Consider the following 21,096-nt stretch of genomic DNA (forward strand, 5'->3'; position numbering starts at 1 on the left):
CGAGGAAGGGTTCCGATATTGAGTGCCCTGGGGATGCTGGCAGGTAAGCAAACATTTCCAATAGCAGGGATCGTGTGTGAGACATAGCTGTGTAGTCCGATTGGTCTCTTCCTGATCACTCCTTCCAAGACCCCAGTGGGTCACTGCCAGAGCTACTACTAACAAGCAACAAACCAAATCTGACCATCTCCCTGCCTCCCTGGTCAGGGATTCACATTGAAACTGCTCGTAATAAGACCTACACGAATGAAACCTGAATGATCCTTTCCCTGATGCACACCATTAGTGTCTCGAAGGATTGCCTCCTTGTTTTCCCTTCCCAACGCTACTGATATTTATTGACAAGAGCTGACTCCATATGTCATGCAGGGCATTTTGAATCTGTTTGCTGTTCGGCAAAGTCCAAGCTGTAGCATAATAAGATGCAGCGGATTCCTAAATGTAGTTAGTGAAAGGTCAGACTTCATGTACTTCATGTATTTCAAGCCAGTAAATGCAGGCTGATTCATAAAACCACTCTGAACAAACAACTTGTTACCACTTGTGCAGTCCTAGAGGACACTGGAAAAAAGAAGGACAATTAAAAGGGGAAAGGTGCACTCTCTTGTGAAGCCTCATTGCTTGGAGGTGCAATGAAGGAACAGAGAGTCAGCAGTACTTTGGGTTAGGTGTTACGTGTTTTGCTCCCTTCCTTCCTTCCCTTTCTCCTCTGGGAGTTGCTCTGCATCACTGGACTTCTCCTGGGGCTTTTGGGATAAACTAGTTGTGACTGCATCGACAAAAACATGCTGAGCCTTGGGTGTCACCATGAAAGAGACTGACTTCCCAAAAGAGGTGGATAAGCTGTCATTATCTGTGTGAGGGTCCCAATCAAGATTAGAGTGTATTATTTATGTGGGAAGCATGTGGAGAAGACATGCTGAAGACGCTGAATAACAGATGTTCAAAGGTATTTATAAACTTATTGGAGCTTAAACGTCTTTTGAAATTTGGAATAGGGAGATAAATATTGAAAGAATTGCCTAAAATCCCCATATGGAGGAGAATTAAGGAGCCAGTAGGGTATGTGACATACATGAAGTACCAAGGATCTAAAACCAGAGAGACAGTTTTAAAGATTTTTTTTAAAACCAGGAAAGTCCCACTGTGCTGAAAAGTACCTTGCAGTTTCTAGTTTGTAGTCTCCTGCCCCTGTGTGTACCTACATAATTCGAAAATCAGATAGTATTTCTGCTTACGGAAATGCAGTTTAGGGTCCAAGTGATTTCTGAGTCTAGGTGAGATGTTCAATATTATGGCAGAGTTTTGTGGGAGACAAGGCTGTGCATTAAACTGACCTCTTTCACTTCTCAGCTCAGTGGTTAAATGAGAACTTGCTGATTGTGAGTGGTATGAGCAGCAGTCACTCAAGACCAAGGCAACTGAAAACTCAAATTGAGTAGTACAGGTATTGACAAGATGTTATATTGGTGAAGCCCTCGGCCCTGGGACAAGCTGTGTCTGTTGCAGCCTTTGATGCAGAATTCCCTGGGAAGTGACAGTGGTATTCCTCAAGTCTTTCAATTAAGTAGGCAAATACCTAAGGAAAAAAAAATAGGGAGAGGATAAACAGAGGGCAAAAATACATAGACATTTGTAATATGATAAATTTTTGGCTAGCTTTGTACTTAAAAAAATCGAAATCCAGGTTAATTGAAAGATATGATTTATCATTGATGATGTTTCCAGTATTGGGAGTGGCTGGAACATGAGTGTTTTCAAAGCTGCTTTGCCTCATACCATTGATGGTGCCTGCAAAGATTTTGCATATATGAGTTTTCATTTCTCTGTAGCTGCAGTTGGCTCTGACACTGGAACAGCACATTGCAGAATGTCATCCTGTAGGGATGCTGGGTGTGCAGGGCCTTCATGGTCCATCCTCTCCTCTCCTCTGAATGCATGCTGTCACTTCTCAGGTGGACGACTGGTTGAATTGCTGGTTTTCTCCACAGAAAAAGCCAGAGGCATGGAGGGAAGGGGAGGAGAAGCATAATCCAGCTCAAGGTGTCTTCTGCCAAATGAACTGCAGGGAGGTCAGGCACAGGATGTTGTCTCCAAAGAGGGCCTCTGCAAAATCCCTGACAAAATCCTTGTTGTATGGTAAATCCCCTGATGGAGTACCAAGTCTGATGCTCCTGTTCAGGATGAGAAATAACCTGCTCAGCCAGCACCAGCAATGTTCAAGAGCAAGCCCTGGCCAGCCCAGACTCCCACCATCTCCCTTGGGGCTGCGGCCAAGAGGAGCATCAGTGCAGCAGCGTGGGCAGACATCACTGGCCTGAGGATGCCTGGTTGGGTTTGCAGGCTGCTGGCAGCCTGGAGAGGTTCCAGTCTGGTGAGGAGGGAGCTTGGCTGGGAAGAAGGGTGCCTGCAGGACAACACTGTAGCTCCAGTGAAACTGGTGAGGAAATTCCCCTGCCTCTGCCTCTGCCTCAATAAAATGTGTTCCCACCTTTGCTGCCCCATACACACAAATCTCCTGCTTCCCCATCCCTGCTGATAAAAAGGTATCTGGGGCTGTTAAAACCTTTTATTTCTGTAACAGAAGCTGGCTAGTGAGCACAAATTTGGGCATGCCTCTGAACAGTGCTGGGAACAGGTCGCCCAAGGGTCTGCGTGATCCAGCCTTGTCTGGAGGCTGTGCTGCAGGTCAGTATGCCTCGCACCAGGGTGACCCCATTCCTGTGGGATCCCATCCAGGCAGCCTGAAGTCCTTGAGGTGGTGACAGACAGCCCATGCCACTTTGTGCTGAAATGGGTGAGGGCAGTGTGGTCTTTGAGCTGCCATCGTGGCAGCACTCAGCCCTCTGTAATGCCCATACCTCAGTCTCCCTTGTCCAACGCAGGAGCACTGGCACTGACTCTTACTTAGAAAAGGGAGAAAAAAGTCACATTTTGCATGCATTGAGGAGCTCGAGGTGTAAAGCTTTCCATTTAATAACATGTGGCAGTAAGAGGTTTCAAAACAAAATCAGGGAAAGGGAGGGAAGGGGGCATTTTTTAGTGGAAAAGTTTTGTCTATCAGCAGTTTGGATCTGTTTTGATATTCATGATCTGGACTTGCTTTTTCTTTCTTATTATCACTGGCATTATTTACTTCTATCTGATTTAATTAATGATGACCCTGTTGGCTCCTTATTGAAGCAGGTGTTCTGAGTCCTTCCCCTTGGCAGGCAGTACCTGTGCTGAGCTCCAGGCACAATGGCAGCCTCTTGGCCAACATTTTGTGAGGGTAATTAAGGGGTGCTGGGACTTCCTCTACTTCCCTGCAGGTGCACAGGCTGGCATATGGTTTCTGACCAGCTATATCCATTGCATATGTGTGGAGAAAAGGCACTATAGCAGTGAAAGGCACTACAGGGGCAATGGTACCACTGTGTGAACAGCTGCTTTCTAATTCAGCTTTGCGAGGGATGCTTAGCTTCATGGCTGTTGCCTGACACTGTGGTTTCTTCCTGGCCATAAGCTCTGCCTCCTGCCCCATCCCAACAGCCTCCCAGGACCTTCCCCAGAGCAACTTGGCACAGCTCAGTGCCCATACTGGGGAGCTCTGAGAAAATGCTGCTGTTTTCTTAGGATTTTAAATCACAAGGAATTAACTTGAGATTAAGGAAACACAGGGAAGAGAGGCAACCCCACCTCACCAACCCCCACCCCACCTCAAAACCATGGAAGCATCTGTGAGGATATTGCACAAACCAGTGGCATTCACTCTGCGTGCAGCTGATCCTGCCAGGGAGCTGAAGGGAATAGCATATGGATTTCTGTTGGCTTTGGCAATGATGGCACAGACAGCAAGTGTTCAGACCTGTTCAGGAGCAGCATGGAGATCCCACAAGTCTAGTGCGTTGGCCAAAAGCATCTCTCAGAAATATTGGAAGGTATTTCCAAGAAGTGCTGTGTCTTGGGATGGTAGGACTTTGTGCAGCACATAAGTGTGTAGCTGCTGTGACCATGAGATATGTACCCAAACAGCCAGGGGAATTGCAGAGGATTGAGGAAAAAAGGTAGAAACGGACAGTGGGACAAGACCACAGCAGATATGGATGAGAAACACAAGAGTGGAACTAGAATGAGCATTTGCTAGGGTCTTATTGCTCCGTCAGCCCAATATATGCACCTCATGGATGAGGAAGAATTCACTGAGGACATATTTCTGTAGTACAGGGAGAGGGGAACTGGTCTGAGGGCTCCTAGCTCACAAGCAAGGTACCTCTGATACTCACAGCACGACAAAGTTTTACAAATGCTACTGACAGCCATTGCCATTGTGCTCAGCTTTGCCCCATACCCCAAAACAGATGTACCTGCTGAGACCCCACAGCATTTACAAGCCTTTGTTTACATACTCCAGGCTTTAAGCACTTGCAATTTTGTGGCTTGCCCCACACACCCTAAAAACTTGTCTTTAACAGTTATCTCTGGATTTGAAACTCCTGTAAAAACAAAAACAACTGGTTTTGGCTGCTCTGCCAAAGAGTCTCTCTCCATAAAAAGGAGACTGATTTTTCTCTCTGGGTAAAGTAAAAGGTTACAACAATATTTAGTTTGAACTTTCTTGAGATCAGCCATTTATTTTCGCTCATTCTCTCAGCGTGTGTGTGTGTGTGTGTGTACATGGAAAGTACCTTGGAGTGAGTCAGCATTACTCAAAGTGATTCATTGGTCGCTGCTTCTCTGGGACGTTCATTCAGTGCTGCAGGCAATTTTTCTCTGCCTTCCAAGCCAGGATGGGATTATTTGTGCTGCTTCCAGCCTGCCATAGGCATTAAGGCACTGGATTAGAACCAAACAAGGGACTATCTCATACCCACTGGTATCTTGAGGGAAGGCTTGATAATGGGCAACTACTGCAACAGTAACGAGAGAAATGTTGTTTTAATCCCCTCTCCAAAACAAAAGGCTTGCCTCCATCTGGTTTAGTCTACAGTATCACTGAAAAGTGTGCTGCCTCGCGAAGCAGCAGTGTCTCTGCATAGAAGCAGCAGAAGTGTCAGAGCCCTTACCTCTCTTCCTGTCATTAGACCAGGCACTCTTTCAACTCCCAGGGCAATGTAGATTCTGAAGTGAATTTGGAGGGCACCTAAGAAACATAGAGCAAAGAGAAAGATCTGCATAGCAAGGGCTTTGGAGAAGCAGGTTTAATTTCTTATCTGCTGTGTACTTCAGTTTCAATTCTCAGGGCATATCCCAGTAGGCAAGGATAAATTTCTGATACCATGGATAAATTGTCCTTGTCGGGAATGATTTCAAAGCATATATTTACTCTATAAATTGCTTCACTGTATTCATTCCATGGACACAGGAGTTATTAGCCCTTTTTAACAACTGTCTGTAACACTGTGGGGAAGCTTTTTCTTCCCATTTCAAGAAGCTATAGCCTTTTCTTTCAATTAGATACCAGCTCCCACAATAACCTCCTGGTGAGGATCTTTGTCTCCTTTTTAGCAGTCTCCTCCCTCTCCAGCAAAGAGCGATGATATTGACCTGTCCCAGGCTTGCAAGAAGCAATGCCCCAGCATCCCTTCATCAGCCATTGTAGCCCCACTGCAACAGCCACGCTGTCCCTGCCAGCGCTACTTGAATGGGTGACGCCTTGGTGCTTTCCAGGGGAGGCCCAGCAAGATGCTTTGAGCATGGGAAAAGAAGGACACCATGTCTTGCCTCACCCATGAGGGTCCTGGGCCTCACAGGACCTGGCCTAAGTGGCAATTGCTCCCTGATGTTGATTCTCTGGTTCCTCATGACAGACTCCAACCCTTCTTCAGCTAATCTGTATTTCCTGCATGCATCAGAGAATAACCAGTATTGTAATCTGCCTCCTCTGGATTTAGAGGGCATTCATGATGGGAATGCTGGTCTTGGAGTGAGACTGTCTGGTACCCCCCACTATTTCCACTAAAACTGAAGTACAGAAGAAAACCCAAATTTGATTTACATTGTCAGAAAAAAGGGACCCTATTTCATGGAGAACAGGTTAAAAGTATGAGTTTTTGTGTGTTTTTGATTTGTTCAAGCAGTTCCACATTCAATATGAATGCAAGAAAACACATTTATGGTCAATATATGCTGAGGGACAGAGATGTGTGTGGAACTGCTGGTCCAGGGAGCCAAGGCTGGTGCTGGGACAGAGGCCATGGGGTGTTTCATCCTGCTTGGTTCAGCCTCACTGTCTCCACAGCACTGCCCATCACTCCAAGATGCGTGGGATAGATGGGCAATTCTAGCAGGGGGCAGGCTCCCAGATGGTGCCCCTCAGGAACCCTGAGCATTCCACTCCAATCATGTTCAGTCACTCACGTGGTTTTGAATCCTTCAAAAGATGGGTGCAGCTGAAGATGGAGCCGGCGGTTGAGAGGAGCATTTAGGAGTGAGGCCAGCTGAACCTGGCTGCGGGTGGGGAGGGGGGATCTCCCTTGCTAGCTGAGTTGTTTCTTTCCTCTAAGCTCCATGGGAGCTCACTCAGGAGCTGGAGGGCTGGAGTGGCTCCTGGTGCGATGTGCCTGTGGGAGAAGGAAAGGCATGGAAACCTCTGGAGCTCAGTGGCATTGGCTGGAGGGAGGGTGACGAAAAGCCCTGATGGTGAGTGCTTGGGGAAAAAAAAGACGGGGTGGGGGTGGGGAAGTTAAAATAGGGACGAAAATGCTGGCATTTATGAATGACTTGGCATAGCTTCTGCTCTTGGACGTGGTAACTGACACAGAGTTTCCAGTGGCACGTGTCCGAGGGAGAGTGGCTAATATGCCCAAGATGCCTGTAGCTTTAGTCACCTCAGTTCTGGAGAAACGCTGCGGGGGATGGGGGGGGACCCATCCTTGACATAGATTTTTGATGTGTTTTTTTTAAAGAAATCAATTCTGTGTGGGCTGTGAAGGGACTACATTTACAGAAGTGATGTTAGAACAGCCTGTGTGTGTTGTATGGAGAAAGGCAGGGGGTGGAATGGAGCTTGTAGTCTTTAACCTTTGGAAATTTAGCATATGGCTGAGTTGCTGAAAAACAGGTATGCTGGATTTTGGATGTGAGGCACTATCAGGCACTGTTGACTCTCTTACTTTACCAGGGATGAAGCCTGCTTTGTGCTTGTAAAACAGCTGAAAGCAACAGCAACCTCATCATAATGGGATCATCCTGGATATTATGTTTTCATATAATGAAATTGCATGGAATTTTTTCTTCAGCACACTGACTGCAAAATTCCTTGGATGCAAAGGCAGCCACAAACCTAAGAGTCAAGAGGCTTTGTCAGCTGAGGTTGTGAAAGCAGGAAAAGGCAGAAATTCAGGGGATCTTTAAAGACGGAGGCAGTGTGGGAGGAAACATAAGAAAGCCTCTGCTTGGTCTGGTCCACCTGGGAATGGGTTTAAATTAAATTGAAGCACAACCCTGTAAGTAAACCTGAAAGCCAGGTACCTAAAACTCGTTTTCAATTAGGTTTTCTGATGACTGGGAAAGAGAGAGTAAGTGAAGCTAACCACAGAACCACAGCTTTTGGTGACCTTGGCTATGAAGAGGGCAAGGACTTAAGGGGAGAAAAAAATAATGTTTCTGTTTCTTTTGGGTGTGTTGTGGCTGGCTGGGATTTATTCAAGCAAGACAGGTCTTGCAGGATGGGATGGGCAGTTCAGGGGATGTAGAAGGGCATCACTAAAAGTAGAATTAAGGTCAAACGCAGGGCTACAAATGCTTGTGAGTCTCTTAAAGGAAAAGGTGAGGAGGGGATATTAATATTTCTGAGATACTCTGTACAACAAGCAAATAAATTCTGCCCAATCCAAAACGAAATTCTTCATTAAGAAATTTTATGCGGCTGCATTCTTCTCGGGGAGAAAGTTTTATAAACAGCTTGTAAAAGGGCCTTTTGATGTTTCAGTATCTTTATAATATGCCACCATAACAGACTGCTGTGCTAGTGACCCTGCATAGTTTTTCTAACCACATACCAAAGAATGGTAATTACATATCTCAATACCCCTTGAAATGGTGTTTTTCTTTTTCACATCCAGAATGTTGGGACCATAAAAAATAGTGACCTAACACATTTTTTCATGAGTAGCAGTGTGAGTTCTCTATCTGAAGTGCCTATACTAAATTGAGTCAAGCATCCCAAATCTTTGTGGCACAAGATCCCATGTGGTCCTTGTCAGCCACCCAGGTTTGTACTTTTTGAGGAGATGGGTTCAGAATTTAAAGTGTATTAGACCCCCTACTGAAGGATACAGCTTTTTGCACATGTGAAATCCTGTTAAAAAGTTAACTTACTGCTTTCTTGTCAACCTTTTTGATGATACACCATTAGATAAATTAAAAAATTAAATTAAAAAAAGACAGACACTTGACCACGGACATTTTTTGCTACAAAATGTTACCAAATGGGGCTGCCAGATCACAATCTTTATGTTCCTAAGTTCATCCTCACAAGGTCACACAACAATGGACCACCCTTATGTTCTCCAGTGTTGCCACAATCCATTTTTAAATGCAGTGAAAGCAATGAAATTCACACTCTCTCTCCTTAGGAGATCTCCCACAAGACTAATACATCATCAGAATGCTTTTTTTGATTGCTGTGGAGATGTATTTTTGTATTTGGGTATTGTATTTGAAGATTCTGATTGGGAATGCATATCTGAAACCGATGACAAATGTGGTTTGCTTTGCTTGGCACTGTTTCTGACTCTGCTTTTCCAGCTTCTCTCCAAAACCTTAATCCTACAGTATATGTGTTTTTCAGTTATGTTCAGAATGCAAAGCATTGGTGATAGTGAGAAAGAACCAGCTGACTAAATGGTTTTTTCCATTGGACAAAAATATTGAAAACATTTTAAGCTTTCTCAAGATGATTATTTTCTTTTCCTCTCTTTCCTAATTTTGTATTTGAAAACAAACAAAAGAAAAAAGATTACATTAATTTTGTGCATGTTTCTGACAGCTTAAAATCTTTGGAAATTTAGATAGAATCAACAAGTGTTACTGAAACACTTCTGGTTCTAGATGTCCTGCATACAGCACTAGGAAGATGTAAGTGTTACTTTACCTTTTAAAAGGAAATTTTCTTGTAGACTTACATTTCCAGCAGGCCTGTTCAGAAGGGTATAGGGTAGTACTGCAGTTGCCCAGCCAACAAAGTTCAAACACAACTACGAAATGCACATGGTATTAAGGTATGGGCAAACCACAGATTTACAGAGCAGCATAGCAATGTTATCTGTTTTGGTCCACATTCTTTCCTAGCAGCTCTTAATACTTGGTTTGTGTTTTTGGCTGCTGCCAAGCACTGAGCTGACAGTTTCATGAAACTACCTATCATTGCACGCAGGCCTCACTGTAATTCTTCACTGTTTTTCTTACTGCCTGGAGAAACTTTGTACTGCCAAGAATACTTTCTTGCTCACATCCCGTTTTCCAGGTCACTTATGAACATGTGGAAAAGCATGGGTCGCAGAGCACAGCTGTTGGTGGGTGACCTCCTTCCTGCAGGAACTGACTGTTACCCCAGGTCTTCTGGGTGTTTTTTTTATGAACTCTGCATACCTGTCAAGGATATCCCTGCTGTACCATGGATGCTTAGTGTCCTTAGAGGCCTCAGGTGAAGGGATCTGTCAAAAGCTGTAAGAAATCCAAGTAGACTATATCATGTAAATGACCCTTATGCAAATGTTTGTTCATCCCTTCAAAGACTTCTGAGAGGCTTGTAAGAAGGGACTTTACAGAAGCCATGCTAAAACTTTTCAATTAGATTTTATTTATCCAGGTGCCCTCTGGCTCTGCACTTCATTGTAGTCCTGCTTTTTGGTATTGTTAGACTAACAGGCTTGTAGTTTCCTGCAGTCTTTAAGGAAAAAAAAAAAAAAAAAGTCTACCTTCAGTCCTCCAGTACTGAAGGTGTTTGGAATGAGAGATTACATATGCTGTTAATAATTCAGCTATGCCATTCTTTGGTTTGCTTGGTGAATGCACTCTGCTTTGTTGATTCATTACTGTTCATTGTGTGAACCTGTATTGTAATTTCTTCTGCAGCAACTTCAGTCTTGGAAAGGTGCTCTGGTGAGTTGCTCCTTGTATTCCTTCCTTTTTCCCCAAAAGAAAGAGTTCTTTTGTGGACATCACCCCAGTTTCTCTGCAGCTCATGCTGGGGCACTGCATTCATTTAATCTCCCTGCCAACATTCTCCCCTACTCTCAGCCCTCCTCCCACACCCTGGTGTGCATTAAAACTCCCGACTCTGCTGAGCTTTTTTTGCTCTTCATGATGCAGAAAAATGATCTAATAAATAGGTTGAGTCCTTTTGCTGGCTCCTCCTCTTTTTCACCTGCATTTATGAATTTAATGCCACAGTTAATTTCCCCTTTACATGCTTTGCCTGGAAACAACTTCAGCTTTTTGGAATTCTTCATTTTTCTGTTTAACCATATTGGCTTCCTTAATCTCTTTAGTCTTCCAGAGGAATTCAGGTACAGCTGAATAAACCGATAAATGTGACTTGAGTCACACTGAAAGGGACTGGAACAAGCTCAGTCAGATAGGAGGAGGCTTGAAGGTAAGACATAAATGCCTGCTTATCTTTTGTTCTGCTTTCCCTTTACTTCCCCACTTCCCATCAAAAATAAACAAAAAAAGTTCTTTTTACCAGAGAAAATCATTTACAAGTATGGTGACCTCATTTCAACCAGATGCATTTCTGTACTTCAGCAGACAGGTGTCGGCTAAGGAGGAAAGGCCAGCCACAGTAAAGTGATGCTGATACGACAGTGTTGGAGACCTCCCCTTGAATTCTTCTCTGCTTTATGAATCTCACGTGTTTCTTGACTCTGATTCAGTGCTTCCCTTTTCTTCCATTTCCCCACTCCTTTCCCATAGTTTAACACACCGTAGGGTGTGAGCTGTGTGGCTTGCTCATCACCTGCTGCATGTCACTGATTGTCCTTACACAGGACTGCAGAGCCATTATGGTTTCTACTCATACTGCCTGCATACATTTAAGCTGTGGCTGCTACTGTAAGAGGTGGAGAGATATGTGTATTCCTTCTCCTCCTCACCCCCAGATCTGCATTATTTGCCAGAAGTCCTGTTCTCCATTAGATAGAAATTCTCTAAATCAAAGAATGACCTGAATAGCTTAATTGACTTTGGAGATGTGTTTACAATGGAAATAAGGGTGGTGAGAGAGGTACATAAGCATTTCTGGTTGAACAGAACAGTTTTAAGGTTAAAATGCTAGCTGACAAAGAATATTGGACACCTAATTTTTTCATATACTTAATCTGCCATAAATACTCTTTTACTTTAGCTATCTCCACTGTGCTGATAAACTCCAGATTTCCTTCACTTACACATTGTCACTGTCTTTTTTTAATGGATGCATAAAAAGTGCCTAATAAAAATGTAATTGCTATCCCAAAGCAATTTCCCACAGGAAAAAAAACAACTTAGCAAAATATATATTTTTTTTCATTTTTTTTTCTTTTTTATAGAGAAGTGGATTTATATCCCTTCTCTCCAAGTTTTTAAAACAAGATTTTTGAAAAAATCTGAAGTAAGTCATTATTTCTTTCCTTTTCCCCTTTAACTGCCTTTTTTTCCTTCAAAATTTTCTTTCATTTTCCAGTAATATCCAGAAGGAGACAGGAAAGTTAGTTACAAAGAAATACCAAATTTAGTTTTCTTCCTGGAACTGTGAATGCAAGGTCACTAAACTCCTAAAGTCCTCATTTGGAGGGTATTTGTGGAATCTGTAGGGAAAATACTTCTCAGTTCTTGATCAGTACTTTAAATAAACGTTCATGCTGACTTTTTGCTGCCTAGGAAGATTGCAACTCAAAATGCACCTAGCTTTGCATCAGGTGGGTCTTGTTTTATCCCTTCAGCTTGGATTCCTTTATGTTGGAGTATGGGCCTGTTGTTCTAGCAAAAGACCACTTGCCACGTAAGCTGCTGTCACTTTTTTTGTTCCTTTCTTTTTCTGTGAGTCTTTCCTCATGAAAGGTTGAATCCAGTGACACCTGTGGAGAAAGGCAATTATTTGATTATATTCACAGCATCATACGCATTGAGGATGCTCATGGATGAGAAGATGAATGCACAGCGGCAGTGAAAATCTAACTGTTCTTTAGGGCTGTGCTAGTGATATATAACCCATCCCAAATGGTGATACTAATACTTTCACATGCTACCTGTGCCCATTTCCCCATAGTGCAGGCAGTGGAGGTACCCTGGAGGAGGTCAGCCGTCACCTGGAAGGCATGAAGAGAGCAAAGTGACTCAAGATGCACTATGCAGTGGTGCAGGATGAGGATTCATTGCCACAGACAGGTGAGACTTGAGATGCTTGGAGCTGAAAAGAGATGCTTGGTGCTCAGGACAGACTGTTCACCTTGGAGAGATGGTGGTGGTGTTTGGGTGATGGTGGGAGGCCATGAAAACCATGAAAGCATCTCTCTGCATGGAGAGCAATGGAGGTGGTGGGTCTCTAGGAGAAGCCCTGTGCTGGCCAGGGTACTGACCCAAACCATCCTGTGGGCACTGAGGTCAACAAACATTTTGTGGATTTACCCCAAGGGATGAGCCCCTTCACCCTTGGCACAAAGTACCCTGGTGTGACAGGTCCACTCCTGCCAGGTTAGAGGGACTGGAGGTCCCCAAAAGGCTGAGACATGCCCTGCTGCTGTCAGCAGGCTTGGCTCCCTGGAATGCCAGGCAGAGCTCTGCAGCACCAGGGACAATTGCTGCCGCGTGACATCAGCTCCACCCTCACATTGCTGCTTAAACAACGGAGCTGGTTGGACCTGCCTTGATGAAGTGCAATATAGAGAAGAACTGGCCTCCTGCCCAGACCAAGACAATGTGGATTGAATCACTCTCACATTCCTCCCTGGCTTGACTTTGCATGTGCAAAACCACCCACCACAGGGGCTTAGTTATGTGCTCATGCCAAAACAGAGACCCCATGGATGAGCAAGACTCCTGAAATCTCCTGCATGTCTTGTGGTCAGGTCAGCTGTGGAGCTCTCTGTTGGCTACCAAAAACAGGTTCAGGAATGAATTTTTGTCACATTGTCTTTGAGTGGTGCGGGTGTGCTTTCTATATCACTGCGAGAACAATTCCTCTTGGTTATGTGGTTGTCTGTCAGCTCCATGGGGCTGCCCTCTGTCTAAGTCTTGCAGGTATCCTTTGTTCTACCAATCGTTTCTTGATCAATGAGCTTTTTGGTAAGTAAGGACACTTTTGTACCACTTTCACATGATCTGCCTCAGGGGCCTGGACATTAGGACTGTCAGGTGCAACTGTGGTACGAAGAGCCAGGATGGGGTCTGTCTTCTGTTTTCTGGCCATTTGAAAGTGTCCAGCTAATGCATTATAAAGTCTATGGGTTTGCACTGGCTAAGAAAAAGCAAATGCATTCAGAGAGTTTTTCTTATTTTGCCAATATTTTTGGTGAAGAGCTGTCTGTAGGACTTAGCTTCTGCATCAAGAGATAAGAGGTTTCCATAACCTCTGATGGTATTTTCTTCTATGAAATATCTCTGTTCTCCCCTCCTTCCTCTATTGTTTGAGGCTTTAAAAAAGAAATGCAGCCTTTTTTATTTTCCCTTTTCATTATGAAAAGCCAAAGTCCAAATCTTCTCGTGACTTTGGCAGCTACATTGTTGTACAACGTGAGCAAAATGAAATGTAACAAAAGATAGTATAAAAGGTTTTGTTGAAAGGTGATGGAAGGGGAAACCTATGTGCAAGAGCAGGAAGTAATGACCTCTTGAATGACGTTGTAAATCAGCAGTTAATTGCAGGTAGAGATTTTATAGGGATTGGAAGAGTCATGCTGCCCTCTGATAAACCTGAAACAAGTGATCAAGTCTGAGAGTCCTGCTTTTGCAAGAAATGTGTGCTGTGAAATGCATGCAGATTAATACTTCCATTGTTTGCAGCTGGCTCAGGACAGTGTTTGCAAGCAGGGCAGCAAAGCCTAGCTCTAGCCGAAATGTGGGTGCACTTCAGACACTGTTTCTCATTCTGCACTGGGTGTAGGTTTCAGTTTGTTACATCTTCTGCACAACTGCCTGTATGGAAAATATCCTGTGCCTTCAAAGCATTAAAAGACAGAATAAAATAATAATAATACAGACTCTCAGGTCATTTCTTTGGAGAGCTATTCATAAACTAGATCAAATTTATTTTGTAGATTCCTCAAATTAAAAGAAATACTTAAGGGTGATCTAGGACGTCTGAGGTCTCCTAAGACCCACTTTGGTTCTGCTATTAATTTAACTTTTTTCCTCATTGAATTAAGATAAGCCCAAAGCAGAGGTCCAGCCATGTCATGCTAAAATTGTAAAGATATAAGGCAATACATTCCTGTGTAGAGCTTCAGCTGAACAGATGAGAGAGGAAAAACTAGGAAGGAAAGGGAGCAAGAAGTGAGAGAAGTTAAATGGGTCAGCAGCAGGATTTTTGCTCTTAGGTTTTGGGCTGCAGGCTGCTTTCCAGTTATATGGCCTGTACTAAGTGTCAAATGAAGACTTCTTGTCTTTGTTCTGCTACACCCTGCTTATTAGTTATCAGGTTCTGGGGTCCCTAGATGTCACAGGGAAGCCAGTGATGATGATGCTTTAGTGTATCCATGATCTACAGTTACTCTTGGGGACCAGCAAGGCATGTGCTCTCTAAATAGGAAAGTTGTCTTGGCCTGTCATTGGTGGTGGAGACCTTATTTCAAGGCATCGTTCGGATCGGAAAATGCTATATTTTGGAGGAGGAGGGGGAGATGGGGCAGTTCCTTAATTTTATTGTGGAGCTACAAGATATAGGTTTTGGCAGGTCGGTGCTGCTGCTGTTACACAGGACTGACCTCTTTTTTTTTTTTTCTTCCCCTCCTTCTTTTTCATCTTTTTTTAATGCTTTCTGTAAACTATTCAAAGTTTACATCAGAGCTTGTATCATCTTTCCCTGACTTGGCTGAGTCTGAAGCCCCTGTCATCTCTTAATTAAATTATTTTACAAGGGGGGGAGGGGGGTGGTGGGAGAACACATGGCACCACTGAAGCAGAGAAAATGTGTTGTGATTACTTGTCTCACTGATTCCAAGGGAGTTTTGTTTCTGGTTTTTCTCTCTTTTCGCCCTAGTGTCTGCTAGAATCTACAGAGGGCAGCAGGTGCTGAGGGCCAAGCTGTGCTTGATGAAACAGCTCCACAGCACTTTTCTGTCTAGGAGAGGGTTTGGTTTTCATTTTCAGCTTCTCCAGTTCAGGTAGGCAGTGTGCAGCCTTGGGAGGAGCAGGGATGAGGGGGAGCCTCTCCAATTCATGGTGGCAGTCTAACCCTGCTCTGATTTCATGCATGGTGCACAGCATACTGAACAGCCCTCTGTCTTTCTGACACACCTCCAAAGCTCTCTTCATTGCTGGGTGTTCAGTGTCGTTATCCTCCCAGCATGCCTGTAAAGCCAGTGCAAGCACATGCTTTAGTACTACTGACAATGGATTATCTTTGTGAACAATTATTTTTGTCAGCACTTGATGGAAGCTGGGCACTTCTCACGATATGAGAAGACCATGTTTCAGCACCTGCACCTTTCCAACATCCATAACCTTTACCATTTTCTGCATGCTACTATATACTTTTCGGAACAGTTGGCTCTTCTTTATGATCAAAGTCCTTTTTATTATGTAATCACAAAGTTAGCTGACAATGAAAATCCCTGTTACATTAGGGTTGGTAGAAATGTGAATTAAGAAATGGTCCCTACCTTCTAGATGTTACAATTCCATCTGCAAGGATCCACTCAGAGGTACAATGAATTCCAGAGAGGCTGGCAGGTGGGGTCTGTGTGAGTGGGTGATCATGGACGTGCTTGGGTGCCCTGCTCGTGAGGAAGTAAGTACTGAGAAAGCTGTAGGAAACAGCACGCTCACAAGAGTTTATTGCTGCAGCTCTGGAGGAGTAAATCACATTGCTCAATGTGAATTTGTCCTAGTTGGTTTTTAAGGCAGAATACTTTCAAAGAATTGTAACACTTTCCCATAAATATGGGGCTGTAAATCCTTCACTTGAAAAGGGTTCCCATACCCATATTTCAACCCCAGGGGTGACGTTTTCTATGATATAAAGCTTTTCCTCCTCTATTGAGGTTCCCCATATGTCCCATTTGTTGCAAGTGGGATCACAGATCCCACTTGTTCACAGAGGATGCTTATGGCATTGTGGAAAGAAAGTTTTCCCTGGGAATCATCCCTACTAACAGCAAAGGCTGTTCTGTGTTTGAATCTGCCTATCCTTGTAAGATGTGTCTGCCAAAGAGGAGATTTTATATGTGTAGAGGGAGCATTGGAGTTGTAACTTCCTGGCATTCAGCTTTGCAGGCAGTTCTAAGAAAACACATCCGTGTGCTTTCACATCGTGAAAGTGATGTGGAAAAACTTTGCAATCAATTTGGGTGTACAGAGAAAATGATTGTGATGGGAAAGTTGAAAAGCAGCAACCCCAGATGATCAGAAATGCTAAGTGGATATAGATAGAGGACTCATGGCCTGTTTCAGTTTTTGTCTGTTTTTTGTTTGTTTGTTTTTGGGTTTGGGTTTTTTTTTCTTTCTCTTTGAAGGGGCTGGAGGGGTTTATGCTTCTGGCAAAGAGAAAAATAGTATCATAAGGTTTGAATTATTTTGCGCACTTGGAAAAAAGGTTGTTCTTTTAGAGTTAGGGAAAGATATGAAGTGCAAGCAAATCTCTGCCTGTATTTACATATTTTGAAAACTAGAGCCAACTTTGATTAAGAGTCTGAATGAAACAGAACACTTGTCAGACTTTTTCTTTCTGCTGGGATTGAAAGTAGAAGGATAAGTGATTTGTTTCGAGATAATCAGGGCAATGTAATCAGAGATACAGTAGCACTGGGAGTCAAAGTGAAGATCAAAGTGTTTTAGGAAGGCTCATCAAGATGGTCTTTGCGCCAGGGAATATGCAAAGGTGTGCACGGTATCTGGGGGAAGGATGAAGTTTTTACTATTTTAACTCCTCATTTCTTGTCAGAAAAGGCAATCTCTCTGCTAGGTGGAGAAAAGAAAGCTCTGGTCGATCATCTGTCTAAGGACTGATAAAAGGTGGTGAGGAGAAAGGAGTCATCATAAAGACATAGTTCTTTATGCAAAAGTGAAAGACGCAAGCTCCTGTGAGTGCAGTGTCTGCCATTCCTGCGGAGAGGGACTGCCCTTGCATGTTATGGCCATATTGCTGGTCTGGTCCTCTTTGTGTCAGAAGGGCCATTGTACTAAGAGGAGCCAACCTGCTTCTTCTCCCTGTGGAACAGCAAAGGACAGGCCCCTGCAGCTGTTTATCCAATTTATGCAGGAAATCAACTTTTTTTTTACAGGATTCCACTCCCCTTTAGTTTCCAATTGATGAAGTTTGGTACTGATTTCCCCTATGAATCCAGTGGTCCCTGATTTTTAATGGGAACTGAGCTAATGGCAGAATCAGCTGTTAATAAATGTTTGCTTTTCCGTTCAAATATTTGCATAAGCAGCAGATTTTACAATGCCATTCTTAGAGATGTTCTTTTTTCTGCATGGGTTAAGCAATCAACTTTTTGCTATAGGCAAGCTGGAAATGCATGTACAATATATGCTCATCGTACAGACAATTGATCTGCAATAATTTTAGAGGAATCTTCCACACTTCTTGAAGGTAGCAGATATATTTCACAACACTTGTATTGTAATCATTAATTCACTTTACTAATATCTCGTTGTCTGCAAATGAGATTTCCAACAGGAGGCTAGACTATGTTTGGGCTGGCTCATTCAGAGGTCCAGCTTTTGCATCCAGTTGCAAGAGGAAGAGGCTTTAGTTACCTTTGCTTTTTGGGTGAAAAATGCCTTGTTGAGGGCCAGCTGCTAACCTGTTGTAAAATGACCTGACTCTGCTTTGAGCTTGGAGCAATGTAATAATATTTTTTTGTTGTTGTTTTCCACTCAGTAATGTTCTCCTGCTATCTTTTGCCAACCCAACCATCAGCAAAACAGTTGAACAGTGTCTTCTGGTGACCATAGGAAATTCTGTGTGATTATTATGTGGACAGATATGATTTACATGTGTGTGCACCTGTCTTGTTCAGAAAGAGGAGAAGTAAGGAGGAAGTTTCTGCTTAGGTTGAGCCTGTGACATCATCTTTTGGTGAGAGTATTTTTCCTTGCTTCTGGTATTAAAACATTGGAGAGAAAATGCATTGCATCCTTTCTTCTGAGGTTGGACAGCTAAAGGAGGACAGAAAATGACATGTTTTCATGAGAAAAATAGTTTTGAATGATCTCATCCACTCTTATCCCAGAGACCAGTCCAATGGCATGAAGAAATGGTTGTTTAAAAATGAATTCCAACTGAAATGTGATGTACAATCAGGTCTTTATTTCTTAGCCACCCAGGAGGCATTAAAAGAATTATAAAACAGGTGACTTATTTCTGCTGCTGCCTTTGCTAGGGAAAGGTGCAAGCTTTCTTGCTGCACTTGCCGGCCTCGCTTGGAAAACCAAAACCTGTTATTCTGCAGACCTGCCTTTCTGTGGTACCCCGTCTGTTGTCGTGGAAACAATGAAGGTGTTAAGGCAGTCCCTTACTCCACCTACATCACCAGGCTGCAATAAGGGTCAGATTGCATTGCAAATTGTGTGTGAAATGTGTTAAAGTGACTAAAAGCAAACACCCACAGAAATGCTGCCCTTTACATTGAAAAGATCAGATCAAAATTTCTCCCTCTAAAGGACTTACAGAATGAGGTATTTGTCACTGAGCTATAAACAGGCTTTGCCCTCCCTGCAAACAACATCTGTGAGCAATATAACCCCAAAAACCTGAATCTTATTTACATCAAGGACTTGCCCTTATCCAAGGCATTGCTGGTATTGTTAAATCTGCCAGGCCCCTTTAAGTGTGGATGAAACAATACTGGCGTAAAAACCCAAGGGTCGATGTAGTAAATCCTAATTTAGAAGACAAAAAACTTTCTTATCTGTGAAGGACACATTTTTATTGGCATCTGTCCAAGGATTGTTTTCTGTCATGACTGTTTAAGCAAAATGTGCCTTCCTATTTTCCCAGCCCCACTGATAAAGTTATAGTGGTACAACTTTAAATGTAGATCCTTCCTGTGGGCCACATATAACAATTCCCCCTTTTTAGGTTCCTCTGTGATGAAAGTGGTGCTAGGAGGGTTTCATGTCAAAGCATATCAATGCCAATCTTTTCAAGATCCAATTGCATTGACTATCTTTCAGTTTGTTTCCCTGCAGGAAGTTTTACCTGCCAAGGTACCTGACCTGTGAGATGTCAGCAGAAGAGATCTCAGGAGCTGATATGCCATGGTGGGAGTGGGAGGATCCCTTCTGAAGGATGCTACTGGGAGGGTTGCAGAAACTTTGAAAGGATCTCTAGAGCAAGAAGACACATTCCTTTTGGAAACAGCAAGTAAGAAAAACAGATGAGCCTCAAGCTGCACAAGTGAATTAAACAGCAGCTGCAGAGAACAGAATGCCAAGGGCTTACACTGTGAGGTCCTACCTTACATGTCCCAGTGCCCAGATGCTTAGATTCATCTTAGTTCCCAGCACATATTTTTGCATAGGAGTGAACAAACAAGCCACTTGAAGGAAACTTAAGGGCATCTTTGTAATTATTTTCCTGTGCATGTGAAGCAAGTACAAATAAAGACAGTTGTTTTGTTTTTTTAACTCAACTATGAAGAAGAAATTTGCTATAAGAATCATGTTGTAGCTTTTATATTTAGCCCTAATTGTGGCCCCATACATAGAAAAATCATGAAACCACAGCACATCTTCCAAGTAATATAAATCATGAAATACAGGCTCCTGCTTGGTGCACTTTGAAGATTTTCTATTTTGTGTACGTATCTTCCACTTTCTGCTGAAAACAGCAAAATAAATGTCTATAAGTCAGATAAATCCTTAAAGTGAAGTTCAGGCTTCTATATTTTATTTAGATATCACCATTTGGGGTTGCATTTGTTTGCATCTGTGGAATAATTTATAGCAACAGTCCATCTTTAACACAATCCTGCCTAGTAGCATTGTGGTCATGGTTAATGATTTCAGTGCTCTGTGGAAAAGTTTTGGGGTAGTGGTGTTTGAAGCTTTCAGAGAAACCTGCCCAAATTACTTAGGATCCTGACACACAGAGAATTTTACACAGACTTGTTAAAAGGCAGATCATTCAAAAGCATGGAAGAGATGTAGGGAGCTAAGTGTAGTCACACTGATGATGTCCTTGTTTGTGTAATGCTGCCCTTGAGATCTGAAAGCTTTTCTGACTTCATGAAACTGACATTGTATTTTTGGATGTGTTGAAATAAAAGCTCCCTGAAGTAAAGATAAATCTAAAAATGTTACAAATAGTCTTAGCATAGCCCAGACTTGTATCATACTCAAACAGAGGACCTAAGTCTTTGCATAAAGGTGAACATATTTCATTAATATAGACCCCTGACTCCTTCTGATTGCAGCAACAGTGACCAAACTACAGACCTATGGGATTAATTTTTTTTCTTCCTAGAAGTTTAAAAATGCATGGAGAGTTTGTGTCAAGGTCCCCTGACTGATTTGTTAATGTTTTTTCACTCTAAAAATATAGTGGCCTTTTTTTTTTTTTTTTTTCTTGCAAAGTTCCCAGCCATGTTATCCTCTTGGTCTTGTTCACTTTCTTTCCCTTTCTGCTTCAGCTTTGGAGCTCCAAGGCTTTCTTTTGGGTTTTATCAAATTACACACTAAAGAAAGGCATACATTTAAAAAACAGATGGATTTAATGTGCATGAAAATACATGCCTTTTAAAGAAACTAAATTAGTAGTTCCACTTCTACCCCTTTTTATTGAAGACAGAGCTCTGAAGAGATCTCTGGTCTAAAGCATAACTTTACAGACATCAGCAAAATGAGATTTATTTGCATGGAAATATAACAGAACATCAGAGAAACCATCAGCAACACCAAACCTGACAGTTCCTAGTAGACATGAAGGGAGCTGGGACAGTACTAATAAAAATATATTTTAAAAAAGGC

At 42.8% G+C, this 21,096-nt stretch overlaps 1 long non-coding RNA gene across 1 annotated transcript; it reads left to right on the top strand.

Moving 5' to 3' along the window:
• The first annotated feature begins 8,374 nt into the window (after positions 1–8,374).
• LOC129782747 (uncharacterized) lies at positions 8,375–20,669 on the top strand. The gene is made up of 4 exons (XR_008744806.1): positions 8,375–10,086; positions 10,476–10,579; positions 12,233–12,351; positions 19,318–20,669. It is a non-coding gene; the product is annotated as an uncharacterized LOC129782747 (long non-coding RNA).
• The last annotated feature ends 427 nt before the right edge of the window (positions 20,670–21,096 follow it).

The sequence above is a fragment of the Falco peregrinus genome, chromosome Z (assembly GCF_023634155.1).
Source record: "Falco peregrinus isolate bFalPer1 chromosome Z, bFalPer1.pri, whole genome shotgun sequence".
Taxonomy (NCBI): Eukaryota; Metazoa; Chordata; class Aves; order Falconiformes; family Falconidae; genus Falco; species Falco peregrinus.